We start from the raw sequence: 14,768 nt of genomic DNA on the forward strand, positions 1-14,768 counted from the left end.
GGGACTTTTCCGGTATCAATCTAATATATCACGGCGACTTCTCACGACCCTCTCTCAGGGGCCCGCCTGCCGATCACTATTACCTCTAATATATTACACCGCATTTCTATTCCTACGTATGATACCGAGCTAGGAGTTGATCCTTAGGCCGATTTCGCGAATCGACCTGAGTCTCAGGGGCTACTAGGATCAGTGGATTCATGTTTTCCTTCAGGTGCATCTCGGGTTTTAGAACGACACACACCTTGAGGGCTACTGGTTATACACATTGATAGCAAATAAATTTACATGCATCGAAAATAAAATCCGCAAACAATCAGCCCATAACCGAGGTGCTGAACCACCTCGAAAACATTTCTAGATATAGCTCGGATGCAAGTGGTTGGCTCCATAGAGCGCATTTCCGGCATTAAGATGGCTAAACTCCTTCAGCTTTTTTGAACCAAGGTGATCTATGACACCTCAGATATAGTCCGGCGTGGAGCTCGGAAGCGACCGGCGTTGGTGCTCAAGTACAAAAGATACCTTGAATGCAGTCCGGCATTAGAGCTCGGATGCAAGAGGACACTGCCGCACGACAAACACTTCAAACCCGAGGTGTGGCATAAAAATAACAAGGCATTGATAAAGGTCGAAGACTTAAAGGGCTCCTCAGATACCCGACGTGTGAGATCTTTAGATTTAGCTCGGAAATCCTCAAGATAGAAGATGGGAAGATTTGCTGAACCAGTTTTCAAGCCTGACGGCCGAAGACGAAGAACAGTTTGGAAGAACCGAGGAGCGTCTCCAACTTGAAGACCGGTTCAGGGGACTACTGACGGTGTCCTGGACCAGAGGGTACTCACCATGTTGTCTCCCGATCAGTTGGATTGGGCTAAGGACACCCATGGACGTTTACTCATGGGCCAGTTCAAACAACTGATGTATACACAAGGAAGATTCCACAAGGCTTGGTGATCAAGACAAGGACTCCTCTCCACCAACGTATTCGACTAAGACTCTTATTATCATAGGCCTCCGCTACATTATATAAGCCGAGACGAGGCTAGTCGATAGATCATTATGACATTATTCATCATACCTTCTTGTTTTAGACCACAATATATGATCTCGAGGTAGATCAACACTGTACTTGATACTCCATCAATATAAACAAGAGCGGGACCTAGGGTTTTACCTCCATCAAGATGGCCCGAACCTGGGTAACACATCGTCTCCTTCATTCCTGTTACCATTGATCTGAGAATCCATAGCTCGGGACCCCCTACCCCGAGATCTGCCGGTTTTGACACCGACACCTCCTCCTACACCTCGAGCTAGCAAACCTAGGCGGCCTGCTTATGGCGGAAGGTACTCAGCTCGGCCTCCGCCGCACGGCAGCGCTCATCGATGACCTTGGCGTCCTTCATCGCAATGTCGCGGGCGGCTGCGGCTAGGCCGGCCACCTTCCGGCCCTCTGAGGCCGCCACTGCCTGGGCCCAGGCTGCCCTGACGGACACGTCGGCCTGGAGCCACCCTGAGACCAGCTCTAAGCGCCCAATGCCATGTTCCAGTCGGGGCCCTGAAGATTGTCTTGGAGCCGGTCCAGTGTGGAGAAGGCCTCCTCCAGGGGACCTGGCATGGAAGAAAAACCATGGCCCGTCAGCGTGATGGTAGGAGAGATGACGACACCAGAGTCAAGACTGGTGAAGCAGCAACGGAGGAGAAGCCGGGTCCTCAGCAGGCCAATGGAGGGCGAGCGCCTTCGGAGCCGGCTTGGCTGCAAGGACTGTCTTCTCCTGAGGCTGGGCCCCAGAGCCCCGGGGGGGACCCTGCCGCAGGAGCACGAGAGGCAGCCTCGCCCTTCTACGCTAGAGTCGTTGCAACCAGGGCGGGTGGCTTAGCCTGGGCAGCTCCGGCGTCCTCTTTCTTCCTCTTCGCTTCCGACGTTAGCCTAGCATCAAGATGGAGACATTCAGTACTGCATCGAGATCAAAGAGCAGGGGAAAGGGGATGCACTTACTTATCCTTGGCGATGTAATCCCTCTTCTTGCCTAGGAGCGGAAGCATCCCGGGCATGGGCGTGGTCGCGCTCTCACGGGCGGACGAGCGTGCGGCCGTCTCTGCGATGGTGGCGGTCGGCGACGAGATGGAGCCGTTGCCCTGGGGAGCAGTGCAAACCTATCCTTCTTTGGGATCCCCTGCCTCAACCTCTTCTGGGGTGTGCCACCGGACCTTGTGGGGACCCCGATGGAGAGCGCCGATCCTCTAACTGGGTGCTCGCCGGTGTCGTCGTCATCAAAGAAGGCCCAGAGGAGCTCGCTCTACCGAGGGGGAGAGGTCTCTTCCACCTCCTCCAAGGTTGCCTCTGAATCTTCCTTCTCCTCCTCCTCGGACTCGCCGGAGGACACCGGCACCGAGGAGCCTTGTGGCTGGGAAGGCATCAGCGGTACGATCCTTTGCTCGAGGAAGACAGGCATGGTGTCCGCCACCCTCTCCCTATCCTCGCGATGGTACATTAGGAGATGGGCTTCCAGGGGCCGCCCTGGTCCTCCCCAGGCAAGGTACGCATGAGCTTGGTTAGCCTCATCAGACAAGGCGTCCGGGCGCAACCGGAGGTCGTCTTCTGCACCTTTGAAGCTCCACAACGGGCGTGAGTGCGCCTAGAGCGGAGCCAAGCGCTGCATCAGGAACTCCTTGACGATCATGGCCCCCATCAGCTGCTCCGCATCTAGGTCAGCCGTCATCTGATCTAGCAACTGCTCCGCCCGGGGGTCGGTGAGCTTCTCGTCAGTCCACCGGTCCAGCTTCCAGCCGAGCGTGGGAGTGCTTGGCATCCATGAAGATCCACTTGCTACCATGAGCCGCGATGAAGCTGGCGCATCCAGAGCACTAGTTGTTGTCTACCCGGAGGTAGAAGAAGTGGTAGAATAGCACAACGGAGGGCATCACCACCACAAACACCTCGAAGTAGAAGGAGAAGATCGTCAGGAGGAGGATAGAGTTGGGATGAAGATGGAGGGCGTGGAGCCCGTAATGGCAAAGGATGGCGTAAAAGAAACTAGAGAAAGGGGGAACCAGCCTAGCAAAGATGCTGTGCAGGAAGAAGGGGTAAAAGGTGTCACCCAAGGCTTCTGGCTTGGCAGAGCCAACCCGGAGCGCCGTCTCTCCCCCCTCATTGGCGTCACCCGCCGTCAGCGGGGGCATGGTGGCGAGGGGCTTCTCTTCAGTAATGGTGGACGCGCTCAGGGCCGGCTCGAACCAAGAGGCCGGGCACGTAGCCGGGGCCGAAGATTTCACCTTGTCGGAGGCCATCAGCGGCAGGTTCAGGGGAAGGATTCTGTGGATCTAGAGGCGCTTGGAGCAAAGGAAGAAAGGGATCTGGAGCAAGACGAAGGAAAGGCAATGAAGGCTCCGCACCAAGCACCAGCCTTTTTGTCAGCCTAGAACCGTTGCCAAAGCCGTGTGGGGAAGCAGAGATGCCCACGTCCCATCAATCACCACGCGTCGACCAAGGCTGCGGGCGGTTAGGGCCCGCGGCGCTCTGCACTTGCCTCTTGGAGATACCTCGAAGCCAAGTTCGAGCGCGTCTTGGGCCTAGGGGCTACTGTCAGCATTCTGGGACTGGGGGTATCCAAACTTACCTGCGTGCGGCACACGACATGGCTCACCAACGACCTGGTATGGCCCAGCTTCAGCTTCGACAACTCAAGACCCTCGCAAGGCGAACGACACCAAGACCTCCACGGGGAGCGGCATCCTCCGGCTGGCTCCCAAGGGGCGGAGATTCCTATGCAAGCCTCACCTCATGAGGATCAGATCACGTGAGTCGTGACGACCAAGGCCAGGCGGGCGCTGTGTACCAGTTTCCTCTTTGGTGCTAAGGAGGCAAGCATAGACGTGGACTCCCGAGGAATCAACCAAAGGCTTCCATTCCGGTGCTACAAGACCAAGACCGCCTGGGCGCCAGGACGGAGGTCATCGCCGAGCCCACCGCAGTGTCACGACCAGAGGCGTTTGCAGGCGGAGACTACTTTTGTCAGGATAGCATGTACTAGTTGTCTCCCTTTGAATTTGGCTGTTGTGGGATCCCTTCTGTAACGCCCCGAGACCGATGTGCCAAGTGTCCTCTGGTTATTCGCTGTTGTTGCCTTGTCATTGTTTGCGTGTCAGGTATGTCATATCAAGTCATCATGTGCATTTCATTTGCATACATGTTCGTCTCATGCATCCGAGCATTTTCCCCGTTGACCGTTTTGCAATTCGGTGCTCCTATGTCATCCGGTGTCCTTTTCTACCTCTTTTCGTGTGCGGGTGTTAAACATTTTCGGATTGGACCGAGACTTGACATGCGGCCTTGATTTACTACCGGTAGACTGCCTGTCAAGTTTCGTGCCATTTGGACTTCGTTTGATACTCCAACGGTTAACCGAGGAACCGTAAAGGCCTCGTGTGTGTTGCAGCCCAACACCTCTCCAAAGTGGCCCAAAACCCAACTAAACTTGTTCCATCATCTAGAGCGTTCGATCACGATCGCGTGGCCGAAAACCGCACCTCATTTGGACATTCCTAGCTCCCTCTACGCCTATATAAAGACCCCTCCATTTCATTCCCGGGTCTTCTTCCCCCTAACCCTAAAAATTTCCCTCGCGCCGCGCCGGACATGTCCGAACCCGGCCGGACGAACCCGCCGCCGCCATCCGCGCAAATGGCCTCCCGCCACCTGTCCCACCACTGCCTTCTCCGCCGCTGGCCCGGGCGGCCCGAACCGGGCCCCCCGGGGCCCATCGCGCGCCCTGCCGCCTGGGAGCCCCGCCGCCCGAGATCCACACTCCGCCCGGATCCCGCGCGCCGGCCGGCTCCTCCCTACCGCGGATCCGCTGCCCCGCCGCCGTCCAAGGTCGCCGCCGGCACCGCCACTCCAGCGACTCCCGCCGGCCACACGCAACCACGTCGGCTCCGCCCCGCCTCCGCACGCCGGCTCCGCCTCGCCACCGCGCCGGCTCCCCCCCGTCACCGCACGCCGCTCGCCACCCGTCGCCGGAACCACCCTCCGCCACCACCTTCCATGTCTCCGGTGATCCCCTCCGTTGAACCTCGAGTTCTGCGCCGCTACAGTAACAGGCCCGATCCAGATCCAGTTTCGAATTAGGATTGACTTTTTGCCCTCATTGCAGTAATTTTTGCATATTTCATCGCATCGTATCTCTGCATCCGTAGCTCCGATTCGTGCGTGTAGCATATCGAAATGTTCGCCTCAAATAGTACATCATTTCATCTCATTGCATCATTTTCATTTGAGCTCATCTTGATGCCCGAAATGCTGTTGGAAGAGGGCTATGTGATGATTATGTCAGATCTGTTTCAGCAAATGGCCTTTTGTCATTTTTGCCATGATTAATGTGTGCATGCTATGATCCTAAGATCTACATGTGTTTTATTATATGCCATGCCATCTTTACAGGGGTGTATGCCATGTATTTTTTTGATCTTTGTGGTGACTAGCACAAGCATGCAAAGTAGATTACTCGATGATGCTGATTTCAGGGACTTAGAATTTCACTAGGTCCTTGTCCTATTATTGTTTTTATGCCATATGTTCATGTTGTTTCCTAGTGATCTGTTCCTCTTTTGAGGATGATCAGTAAGGATGTTTTGTTAATATTGTGGTTCTCTATCCATCCATGTCTTTGTTTGCAATTATGGAGCAACCTAGCTTGAGTCAATCGAGCTCTACTTTTGCTATAAAATGTTCCTGGCAGATTGTTAACATATTAAGCAATTTTGCCGAGGATGTTGCTATTGATCCGTGCATGCTATGTTGTTGTTCTTGCCATGTCTAGCTTCATTGCCATGTCTTCTTTATGGGTGTATGCTTAGTTTGTCATGCCATGCTTTGTAGTGAGTGCATCGAGCTCGTAAACATGCCTACTTGTTAATCTATTTTGCATGCTCCAGTTTTTCACTAAGTCTGAATCTGTTTATGTTTTTGCTATGTTCACATGCTTGCAATTGTATGTTCTGATCCCTTTTGGCTCATGGTCACTAAGGGACTTTTGTTATATGTTTCGAGTATCTTCATGCCATGCCTTGCTTTGCCATGTTATGTTTCTGTAGCATGTAGTTTTCATGTCCTAAAGATTGCTTCCTGATGATAAATTCCAGACTTGTGTTATTTCACTAAGTCTGAAACCAGTAATCATTTGCACTTTTGCCATGCTTGTTTGAGCTTACTAATGAGTGAATTAGCCGTAGATCAGTGTTCATCTTTTGTCAAGCATCATGAGTGGATCCCTGCCATGTATTTTGTTGCTATGTTTGAGTGCTGTAGCATATTAATCTTGTTGCATTTAGATGGCTACTTGCTGATTATCGCAGACCGGTGCCATATTTGTTTTGCTTGTCATTTCCAATCCGTGCATCCGATTCCGGTGATCTTTATATCGATTTCGGCCGAAATCACCTCACCTTTCCAGAAGCACTCTTGTTTTTCCAAGTTGAGGCCAGGTTCAATCATTCCTTTCCAAATCATGCATATGCATCACATACCGCATCCCGCATATCATACCATGTTCGTGTGTTGGTTGTTTACTATGTTGTGTGCTTCTTTCCGGTGTTGCTTCTTCGGGTTGGTTCCGATTATGTCGCGTTTGTGAGTACCCGTTCGACTACCTCCGTTTGTCTTCTTCATGGACTCGTCCTTCTTCCTTGCGGGATTTCAGGCAAGATGACCATACCCTCGAAATCACTTCTATCTTTGCTTGCTAGATGCTCGCTCTTTTGCTATGCCTATGCTGCGATACCTACCACTTGCTATATCATGCCTCCCATATTGTTAAACCAAGCCTCTAACCCACCTTGTCCTAGCAAACCGTTGTTTGGCTATGTTACTGCTTTGCTCAGCCCCTCTTATAGCGTTGTTGGTTGCAGGTGAAAATTGGAGCTTGTTCCATGTTTGGAACATGGTTATTTTGTTGGGATATCAAAATATCTTTTATTTAATTAATGCACCTATATACTTGGTAAAGGGTGGAAGGCTCGGCCTTATGCTTGGCGTTTTGTTCCACTCTTTTTCGCCCTAGTTTCCGTCATATCGGTGTTATGTTCCCGGATTTTGCGTTCCTTACACGGTTGGGTTATAATGGGAACCCCTTGACAGTTCGCCTTGAATAAAACTCCTCCAGCATGGCCCAACATTGGTTTTACCATTCGCCACCTAGCCTTTTCTTTCCCTTGAGTTGGCCGGCTCAAGGGTCATCTTTATTTTAACCCCCCCGGGCCAGTGCTTCTCTAAGTGTTGGTCCGAACTGAGCTGCCTGCGGGGCCACCTCGGGGAAACTTGAGGGTTGGTTTTACTCGTAGCTAGTCTCATCTGAGTGTGCCCTGAGAATGAGATATGTGCAGCTCCTATCGGGATTTGTCGGCACATTCAGGCGGCTTTGCTGGACTTGGTTTACCATTGTCGAGGATGTCTTGTAACCGGGATGCCGAGTCTGATTGGATTGTCTTGGGAGAAGGAATATCCTTCATTGACCATGAGAGCTAGTGATGGGCTAAGTTGGGACACCCCTGCAGGGATTTGAACTTTCAAAAGCCGTGGCCGCGGTTATGGGCAGATGGGAATTTGTTAATGTCCGGTTGTAGAAAACCTGAAGTATATCTTAATTAAAATACATCAACCGTGTGTCTAACCGTGATGGTCTCGTCTCGGCGGAGTCCGGGAAGTGAACATGGTGTTGGAGTTATGCTTGACGTAGGTTGTTCTAGGATCACTTCTTGATCATAGTTTTCTCGAACGTGCTTTGCCCTCTCTTCTCGCTCTCATTTGCGTATGTTAGCCACCATATATGCTAGTCGCTTGCTGCAGCTCCACCTTATACCTTTTACCTTACCCATAAGCTTAAATAGTCTTGATCGCGAGGGTGTGAGATTGCTGAGTCCCCGTGACTCACAGATACTTCCAAACCAGTTTGCAGGTGTCGATGTTACCGGGCAGGTGACGCAACCAAGCTCAAGGAGGAGCTCAATGAAGATCCTTTGTGTTGTTTCGTTCTAGTCAGTCAGTAGTGGAGCCCAGTTGGGACGATCAGGGATCTGTGTAGCATTTGGGGTAGTCTTCTTTTATTTTGGTTCCGTAGTCGGACCTTGTGTGTATCTGGTTGATGTAATGCTTTATATTCATGTATTGTGTGTAGTGGCGACTGTAAGTCAACTATGTATCTCTTTCCCTTATGTATTACATGGGCTGTGTGAAGATTACCTCACTTGCAACATTGCTTTCAATGCGGTTATGCCTCTAAGTCGTGCTTCAACACGTGGGAGATATAGCTGCATCGACGGCGTTACACCTTCCCACCTTCATTTGAGAAGAGGACCAAGGCCACTATAAATAGGACTTAGCCACCACCTTAGGACCGGATCGGATCCATTCCATCCCCACACTCATCAGCTCACTCGAGCCCAAAAACACTCCTCCTCCTGAGGTTGTTCTACCACTGTACTAGTTCATCCTCAGCCCCTCGAGGCCAATCAACCATAAAGCAGGAGTAGGGTTTTACACCGCAAGGTGGCCCGAACCTGGGTAAACTGATGTGTCTCGTTTCCTTCCTGTTCATCGAGCTAGGCCGAGATATTGGCGAGTAGGCATTCTGGGGAGGTTGAGTTCTTTGCATGCACCCAGAGTTTGAACCTCTCAAGGGTCTGCGGAACCCGAAATCTGACACCTTCATCTGGCTGCCCGTTTCTTCTGTTCCTCCTCGTCGAAAACAATTAATTGACCTGAACCGTATGCCCTGCATGGCACACACAACTAAAATCTGAACCGTGTTTGATGCATCCGTCATCGCAAACATTTTGCACCTTTCTGACGATTTTTTTACATCATCATTTGCGATTATTGCATCGCACACAGTTTCATCAAAGGCTCTCTGATCGTAGTGTCGCGTTAGCAGCATCCTTCTCTAGCGGAATATCCTACATCTCCTAACCCTTCTTCTTCCTCACCTCTTCTTCCTCCCCAAACAGACCACCGCACGGGCCAGACAGATCTTCTCCAACATGTGGTTGGATAAACATACTGTATGAACAAAAATTAGGTGTCAGTGGTTGGATGGCTAAGTTTGGTTTGATCATATGTGGTAGCATGTGTCAGTGAGCGTGTGTTCCCTTGGTTGGGTTTGTGGCGTGCAGGAGCCACTGTGTGAGGGTGTGGTGCGACCGTGACAGGCGTGCATAAGTGTACCTACTTTTCATTTTGAACTTGTAACTAGCAAGATGCTCGTGCATTGCACGGAACATCAAGATGCATTTTTTTTATAAAACACCTATTGTGATTGACCCGTGCGGGAGTAATCCCATGTGTAAAAACTAATGATATCTTGAGAAATAGGAAAGAGAAGGTGAGGAGGAGTGGGGTGTGGTGGTGATTGGTGGTCGGACTAAGCGGAGGCATGGGGTGGACTACGCCGGCAGCGGCTACCATGCCAGATTGTTCCAGAGGCTTCCTTTTTTAATTGCTCAACAATGAGGATATGTGAGATAAGGATGAACGAGGGGTGGCCTTATCTGCAAATGTGGAGAGAGGTGCGGGTATGTTTTTGCAAAATTCCCATAGTTTGCTTTCTATCCATCAGATATAGATGGGACATTTTCTATTGCAGGATGAGAGCCATACCATCATCACCAACTCGGTTTTTGATAAGAAAGAAGATATGTAGGAGTATATAGATATATAGAAATATAGACTAGCAAGAGGCACACGGAACATCAAGATGCATTTATACAAGTTGTTTATCTTGTGGGAGACAAAGATGAACGAAGGAAGGCCTTATCTGCGAATGTGGAGAGGGGTGCCGGTACCTTTCTGGAAAATTGCCATAGTTTGCTTTCTATCCTTCAGATATAGATCGGACGGTCAATATTGCAGGATGGCAGGCACACCATCATCACCAACTCAGTTTTTTTATAAGAGTAGAATAGTAGAGAAGATATATATATATATATGTGTGTGTGTGTGTGTGTGTGTGTGTGTGTATAAGAGTAGAGATAACATCTGGTTTGCAAGGGTGAGCGCCTTTGATTTTACTATGTACTGTGTTAAAAAACAAGGCGGGGTTTTCCTTCACGGGATCAATCGATACAAATCCTCATTTGACGTGTCAATTAATATGCATTTTCGTTCTCCAACAGAAAACAAGCTAACCATATCACTCCTCATTCCTTCATTAATGCAGCGCATGCCAGCCAATCTTCTCACTTCTGCATGCATTCAAGGGTATATTAATGTCCTTGGTTGCTAGTACGAGGCAAACCTCATCAATTTTGCCTAGATTAGGGTTAGTGGCCTTCTGCAAGCTGTAATTTTGATACTGGCCTTGTATACAAAAAATGGAGGTAGTAACAATTTGAGTTCCTTCCCCATTGTGGTGACATCGATGATATATCGATCGATGTGGCTTTCGCGAAGTGCGTTCGACGGAGCACACCATTGAGGCAGACCACGCAAAGTCGTTCGCAAGTCCCACCCGCATGCCAAGACAACCGCCTTCATTGCATCTACGAAGTCCGTTGAACCAAAGGAGGCCTAAATATACTACTAGTAGCACAATAGTGCGGTAAAGGTGGTTTCTCAAAGAAGACGATGGAGAAGCGGAGTCAGCGAAGAGTGAAATGATGGTTGCTTCATCCATACTTTGTGATTTGATGCCTCACTGCTTTCCGATTTTGATAGAAGGGACAAGGGAGTAGACTCTATGCTCTATACATGTGTCCAAACATGGGAGAAAGAGGAGAGATGTTGCATTTTTTTATTCTTTCAATCAATCAATTAGGGAGCTTTAGTTCCCTCATTTTTGGCTTTGGCAGCACCATCCACAATGGTTTCCATCAATGCCAAATGCTATTTTCACGTTTGGCAACACACTGTAGATGCCCTTAAGCGTACCACTTGGTTTTTCTCCTTGGTTCTATCTATAAAAATCTCGATTATATTGATCTAAAAAATATCAAGATTAGTAAAAAGGAGGTGATTTTGCGGCGAAGAAGGCGGGTAGGTTTCTTATTTTTAGAGGAGGTTCGCCTGGCGGTTTGCTAACATGCGGTCCCACCTGTCAGTGATGTACCGAGCCGATCCGCGTCCCATGCAAGGCAGAAGCAACATGTGGTTAACATGAAGAGGATGAGGGAGAAGCGGATTCGGCAAAGAGTGAAAACGATGGTTGCTTCGTCCATCCAACTTAATTGCGGGAAAGGTGCAGCTTTGTGATTTGATGCCTCATTGCTCATTACTATGACGTTGGCAAGGCCGGGGTGCGTCCCCCCTGCTGCTCTGCACTATTATTTAGGTATGGCATGTGGACCCGGTTGGTTGATGTCCCACATGTCGGCGAAAGGGATTAGAATATTTATGAAAGCGAGCACTCCACTCTTAGGACGGAGGAGTACACGACACAGCGGCCCAGTGAACTATTACTTGTACTGTAGTACTTCTATGGTTTTGCTGTTTCGCATGATCCATTGATACAAACCCAATTAAATAGGTGAGTGCGGGATTTTCCCCGCGCGGTAGGTAGGGTAGTTCCGCATAGTCGGTTTGACACAGAGAGCGAGAGAAAGATGTGAAATGCTTGAATGTGTAATGGGCCCTTTTGTGTGTGTGTGTGTGTGAGTACTAGCCATACATTTCAATATGAAAACTAAATAATTAAGTAACAATATGAGATCTAGTAAAACTAAAAACACATATGATTTATTGTGTTAGAATGTAGTACTATTGTATTGGATAGTTGTTAGATGTAACATGCCAGAACGTGTAGAGATGTAATTTTGGAGGGCCTACAGAGAGAAATTGGGCATAAATTGGATTCAAATATTTTAATTCGTCTTTGTAGCATTTGTAACTCATATCTACAGTTTGTATGGTAGACGTGAATGCTTGTTCGCTCTTAGGAAACCAGTATATCAATAATGGGGTGGCGTGCGCCAATTTAGGTACTGGCACCTTGGCCTACTCGGCTCCACGGAGAGAGCGAGAGAAGTGATAAATACATTGGCGGTCAGTGTATTTCAAGTGAAAAGCGTAATACGGTCACCGGACTTCAGAATACGCTCATTACAGCCACTATATACATTTTTCCGTGATTATACAGTCACTTGCTCACTGTTCAACATCGGATGCACTCTGTTGACTGGCCAAATAGTCTGCATGGTACTATGTTGACTAGTTAAATTGACAACGTTCCTTATGGGTCCCACCTATTAGTTTGTAGAGGAAAAAAGTAAGATAAACACAAATTTACATAGGCACGACAAGAGTCCAACCCGTGCGCGGGAACCATCTAGTTGTGTATGTGTCTGTCAGGGTCTGATGTGTGAGCATGCACGTGTAGGTTGAGCACTTGATCGTGAGCCTGTGTGTTGGTCATGTGGTGTGTGCATGCATGCGTGTGTGAGAGGGTTGCGTGCGTGCGTGTGTGCATGTGAGTGTTGCGTGGCTGCATGTGTACATGTGAGTGTTTCATGCATGCAGTGCTGTGCATGTGTGCATGTGTGTATAATCACCACAATGTGTATTGAAAGAGACGGCTCAACATACCAATACAAGGCCACCTTGTCCGTTGTGCCCGCGGTCATGACTTCGAATACCCACCGTCCAATAATTTTTTATAATTTTTTTCATTCTTATACATGCTGATAGGTGGGCCCTATGGTAGTAAGATAATGTGATGCAACAATAGATGTGCCATGTGGAGCGTTTAACTGGTCAACTAGTCATGCCTTCAACAAATACAGTGTTGTACGGTGAGCCTGTGACTGTATGATAACCACAAGACATAAATTGTGACTGTAATGAGTGGATTCTGAAGGACAATGAACGTATCGTGCTTTCGCTTCAAATACAATGATTGTCACTGTGTATATCACGAGAGAAAGATGAAACATGCGTGAATGTGCTTGGGTCGTACTTTTAGAGGACCTAGAGATAATTTGTGTGCGTACGTTAAAGGGGTGTAGAGATGGTGTGTGCGATGGAGAGAGAGATGCTCTTCGTTTCTCTTTATTATGACTTTTATATACTCCCTCTGTTCCAAAATATAGTGCGTTCTTGGTTCCCGTGCTTCAACTTTGACCATAAATTTAACCAACGAGACCGACTATGGCGGGAGTAAAAGTTATACCAATGAATTCGTATTCAAAAGTTTACAATCATATAATTTTCTCCCGCTGCAGTCGGTCTCGTTGGTTAAATTTATGGTCAAAGTAGAACCTCGGGAAGCGCTGGCGCGCTATATTTTGGCACAGTGGGAGTATAATATAAAAATATAAAAATTCACAGTGCAGAATAAATATCATTGGGTGCACCATGCAATGCAAATTAACTTTCATACTCCATATAACTTTGTACTATTGTATATATGTAGAATTTTTAAAATAATGTTTTGGCCACACTTTGTGTGGTTTTTATTCAAAAGGAATGTTGTATGCGAAGTAAAAGTCAAGAGAGGGCTTTTTAGATCAATGGGGCACGTGATAAGATGTAACATGTGTGAATGTGTAGTTGACGTATTTGGCAGGGCCTACAAAGGATATGTGTGTATTCGAGGGAGGTATGGATAGATGGGCTGGCGACGTGGGGCGAGGGGGCGAGGGAGAGATAGCACGAGAAATGAGAGTTGTCTATATAGAGAGAGATGAATTGGATGTCTCGGCGAGAGATGCCCTTGGGTGTGTCCATGCAAGGGGGAGGGGATAGAGGCATGAGGAGAAATAGTTCGTGTGTTTTCTGTGTTGGTATGTGTGGGTGTGAGAAGATAACGAGACCTAGGGGTAGAGGGTGTGTCGCCGTGTGAGGTCCGGTGGGCCAAGGTGAGGCCCTTGGGTTTGGTTCCGTCCTGCGCCACATTGGTTAGTCTGTGACGCATTTCGGGGAGACCCATGGAGGACTAGTCGTACAAGACAAAGATACCAAAGCCATGAAGGACTCAATGTCCATTAACAAAGCCGGCTAGGATTTGTAACCCTAGCTAGGTCCCCGAACTAAGGTAACCCCTTGTCTCTGATATTAACATTCATCCAACCTAACTTTTTTTGACCATGAACAATAGGAAAGGCTCCTACTGTGTAAATATATTAAAAGAACATGCTAAGTTGTACAGGTTACATTGTTACAAAGGATGAGAGGCTACCCTTTGGGGCAGGGGGGAGAAGAACTAAGCAATGAAAAAAGGCTAGCTAAGGGAGTTTACAAAACCCAGCACTAGAGGCTTATGTGCCTCTCTTACTCTGTGCTAAAGAAGATCAATGTCCTTAATAAATCTATGAAGCCATGACTGGGTAGTTGTATCCACATCTCTAAAGTGATTGTTATTTCTTTCTTTCCAAACACTTAAGCAGCTACAAGGATTTTTTCCATCAGCATCGTTGTGGCCTGGTTGTCCCTTCTTTCTTGGACTACATGGAATCGGTCAGAGAACACCTCCCAGTTAAGGTCAAGGCGCGCCCAGCATTGATGGCTAGAAGAACATGTAAATATCATGTGATCAATCGTTTCTTCAACGTTGAGCCTAACAGTGTCCTAGACTAGGGGGTACTCACCAAGTCATCTCCCGACCAGCTGGATCGGGCCGAAGACCCCCATGGCAGTTCACTTATGGGCCACTAGGGGCAGCATATGCGGCATACAAGGAGGATTACACAAGACTTGGGACCCAAGACAACGACTCCTCTAAACCCTAGGCCTCTAGTGTGTTATATAAACCGAGGCCAGGCTAGTCAATAGATCATCTCATATT

Source organism: Triticum urartu, chromosome 4A, assembly GCF_056163025.1.
Source record: "Triticum urartu cultivar PI428250 chromosome 4A, HENAU_Tu73, whole genome shotgun sequence".
In the NCBI taxonomy this organism is placed as follows: Eukaryota; Viridiplantae; Streptophyta; class Magnoliopsida; order Poales; family Poaceae; genus Triticum; species Triticum urartu.